Source organism: Myotis brandtii, unplaced genomic scaffold, assembly GCF_000412655.1.
Source record: "Myotis brandtii unplaced genomic scaffold, ASM41265v1 scaffold635, whole genome shotgun sequence".
In the NCBI taxonomy this organism is placed as follows: domain Eukaryota; kingdom Metazoa; phylum Chordata; class Mammalia; order Chiroptera; family Vespertilionidae; genus Myotis; species Myotis brandtii.
In genome coordinates this window covers 216842-220984 of record NW_005370432.1, presented here as the reverse complement: position 1 = coordinate 220984, position 4143 = coordinate 216842, and the positions used below count along the sequence as shown (strand labels likewise).

Genomic DNA, 4143 nt, shown 5'->3' with positions numbered 1-4143 from the left:
AGAAAATACTCCGTTTGTTTCACTTAGCTTTTTAAAAACTAAGACAGGTCTGCAAAGGTAGTTGAGGTATTTTCCTGGGTATTCGTACATTTCCCAACTTTTTTTGAAATGAGGGAAGAGAGTGAAAAAAGAAAGGGAGGTGATAATAAAGGAAATGTTGAAAGGAAAATAAAAAATGCACACTTAAAAACAAAACAAAAAACAACCATTAGCATGTCATAATCTTCATTCAGCTTGAGGACAAAGGGCTTCCCTGTATGTCTCTGAACTTACTATAAGCAATTTTTCCTTAAAAATAAAATCTTATTAAAAAATCTTATTAATCACCTGGTTTAAAATGTTTCAGAAGACTCCCCAAAAGCCACAAAATATATTGTTGAACAGAATCTTTACTATTCTGCTCCTACTTTTCAAGTTACTCATGTGACAAATAAGCACCCCAAAACCCTTAACCAAAAATAGTCATTGCCTGCAAACTAAAGACCTCTGGGTCATCTCTGAAAAAACAGCCAACTTATTTTATTTCATATTCCAGCTGACTGTGATTTCAGTTAATTCATAAATAACTTCAAAAACTTCTGAATGAAATGCACCATATTATGCCTGTGCAAAAGCCATCATGTTTTAATTATGGGCTAAAATAAATAATAAGTAAACTTGTATTAGAAAAAATAAGATTCCAAATAAACTGCTAGGAAATTTCACAATTGGGTCAATGAAAATTTTTCTCTACATACAATAAGATCATTAACAGACAAGTAAATTTTATATGGAATGATAAGTCAAAAATAGTAAAACCACACTTTTCCTATAAAAAGTCACACGTTACCTTCTATAGCAGCAGTTCTCAACCTGTGGGTCGCGACCCCTTTGGCTGTCGAACGACCCTTTCACAGGGGTCTCCTAAGACCATCCTGCATATCAGATATTTACATTACAATTCATAACAGTAGCAACATTACAGTTATGAAGTAGCAACGAAAATAATTTTATGGTTGGGTCACTACATGAGGAACTGTATTTAAAGGGCCAGAAGGTTGAGAACCACTGTTCTATAGGGATAGCTATTATACATGAAGAAACAAGATGTGACCACTCTATTACACATCCAGGAATTTATGGAATCTGGTATTAAAATGATTTAATCATCTTATTCTCCATCATCCTCAGCATCTGGTTTCAGCTTTTTTCCTCAGATACCTTCTTCTTCTTCAATTCTAAATGATAGCTTTACTGGGTACAGTAGTCTTGGTTGTATTTCCTTGCTTTTCATCACCTTGAATATTTCTTGCCACTCCCTTCTGACCTGCAAAGTTTCTATTGAGAAATCAGCTGATAGTTGTATGGGTGCTCCCCTGTTGGTAACTAACTTCTTTTTTTTTTTTTTTCTGCTTTTAAGATTCTCTATTTGTCTTTAATCTTTGGCATTTTAATTATGATGTATTTTGGTGTAGATCTCTTTGGGTTCATCTTGTTTGGGACTCTCTGTGGTCCTCGACTTGTAAATCTATTTCTTTCACCAGGTAGAGGAACTTCTCTACCATTATTTTTTCAAACAGGTTTTCCATTTCTTGCTCCCTCTTTTCTCCTTCTGGCACCCCCATGATATGAAAGTTGGTATGCTTGAAGCTGTCTCAGAGGCTCCTTACACTTTCTTCCTATTTTTTCTTTCTTTTTGCTCTTCTGATTGGGTGTTTTTTGCTTCCTCACATTCCAAATCACTGATTTGATTCTTGGCGTCCTCTACTGTTGATTCCCTGTAAGTTATTTTTCATTTCATTTACTGTATCCTTCATTTCTGATTGGACCTCTTTTATCTCCATGAAGTACCTTGAAGTTCTCATTAAGTTCCTTGAGCATCTTTAAAACCATTGATTTGAACTCTGTAACTGGTAGTCTACTTGCTTCCATTTCATTTAGTTCCACTTCTTCTTCTTGACCTTCTCCTTCTTCCCCTTCAACATAGTCTTCATTATCTTCTTCATCCTGAATTTCTTCTCTCATTAAGTATGAGAGGCCCACTTCCTCTTCTCCTTCTCCCAATTCTGAGCCTGCTTCATCTTCATCATCCTTATCTTCTTCTTCCTCCTCTTCCTCAAATCCTTCAGGTGGACCAGCTTCATCTTCCTCTTCATCATATTTATCTCCATCCTGATCATCCTCTGATCCTGAATTGGTGCTTCTTTATCCTCCTGATCAAATCCATCTAAGTAGGTGATTTGCTGCAGCAGCTCAAAAATACTCTCTATATAATCTAGGATTGTGATCTCACAGTTAAACAAGTCAAGACTTTTCAAATTTTTAAGATTTTGAAGAGCTTCTAATGCACTGAGATCTTTGATTTTGTTTCCAATCAGATTGAGGTAAGTAAGATTAGGACATTTCTCTGCCAGGACTTCCAATCCTCCAGAAATACTATTGTTATTAAGTTCCAACATTCGAAGTTATTTAAGTTGGGAAGCCAGGCCAGAGAACTTAGTTCCACATTGATCATACTCAGAAACTCTACTTTTTAAAAAGAATCATCCAGGTCCTCAATCTCCCCATTGACACAACAGCAATTATCAAGGACTACCTGTGTCACCTCCTCCAGGACTCTGTTCCTTAACTCCAGGTTAATCCTCATCTTCATCTCCATGCCCTCCTCCTGTTATTCAGCTACCACTCTCCTCTGTTACCATGTCCTGCCTTTCCCACTACCCCAACCCTCAAATTGTAAACGATTTGGAAATGAATGTAAAGAAATGCAAATATAAACGCCCACCACCACCAGATAAGTGTGGGGGAAGAAAGAAGAGAATAGCAAATGGAGTCCAAAGAGTTGGGACTCTAACTTGGCTGCCAACACCTCCTACTCCACACACTCTCACTCGCACACATACACATACACACATTCTCCATTCCTCGACAAAATTCTTAAGGTATAACAATATCAAATGTGAATAATGGTGTGGATAAATGAAAAATCTAATATATTTGTTGGTGGGAACCTAAACAGGCATAACCATTTAGAAATGCAATTTGGAAAGATCTGATAATGTTATAAAAATGCTCATTACCTGAGAAACTCTTGCACATATCCCAAGAAGGCATATATGAGGACGTTCATTGGCATATTGCCAGCAATAATGAAAAATTAGAAACAGCCTATATGCCCATTAATAAGGAAATTAATAGATAAGTATGTTGCATATTATAGGACTGAATGTTCCTGGTTGCTGTATGGGAAAGACCTCCCCCCCCCCTTTACTTAGTTATTTCCTTGAGAAAATTTGTAATTACAAAGCTGCCTTTAGTGACATGTATACAAATCTTTGTAAAAGCTAAATGAGCCTCTTGCCAGCATTATAACCCAGGAATACTTTTATTAAGGGCATGGGAGCCATCTCTTTGAAATAGTAACATCAAGGAAGATAGTAACATTAGGAAGCTTATCCTAAGTGCCTTGCTTTAATTCTCAAATGCCTGCTTGTCATAGAAATAAGAAAAGTTTTATTTTTTTTCCTTTCCATAAAGGTAGTGAGCTTACACATGACTACCTAAAATTACCAGGTGCATTTTGGTTAAACTATGTATAGCAAATAGTACTGTCAACAAGATATTTTAATTGAGGAAAAGTTATGGTTTATCTTGGAACATGTACATAATAGATTGTATCTACTTTATAAAAGGGTGATATTTATTTCAGTCTTTGCCATCTCACTCATTTACATGCCAGTTTGATTTAAAACAATTTTAGGAGAAAATATATATCCTAGGCCAGTGATGGCGAACCTATGACACGCGTGCCAGAGGTGACACGCAAACTCATTTTTTGGTTGATTTTTCTTTGTTAAATGGCATTTAAATATATAAAATAAATATCAAAAATGTAAGTCTTTGTTTTACTATGGTTGCAAATATCAAAAAATTTCTATATGTGACACGGCACCAGAGTTAAGTTAGGGTTTCTCAAAATGCTGACACGCCGAGCTCAAAAGGTTTGCCATCACTGTCCTAGACTATGGCCAAGGATACACACCTAATTCACTCAGGATTGCGATTGCCTCTCTTGAGGACTGAAGAGATGGGTAAAAGCAGACTTCACTCTCTCTAATGTTTTATTTAGAGAAAGAAAGCAATGAAGCAAACAACAAAAGATTC

General features: G+C 36.1%; 1 protein-coding gene and 1 pseudogene across 2 annotated transcripts in view; both read right to left on the bottom strand.

Moving 5' to 3' along the window:
* Positions 1-4143, bottom strand: part of OPHN1 (oligophrenin 1) — a 479266-nt gene that overhangs the window by 411051 nt on the left and 64072 nt on the right. The gene's annotated exons all lie outside the window — the stretch shown is intronic.
* On the bottom strand, positions 1142-2638 carry LOC102244987 (annotated as a pseudogene).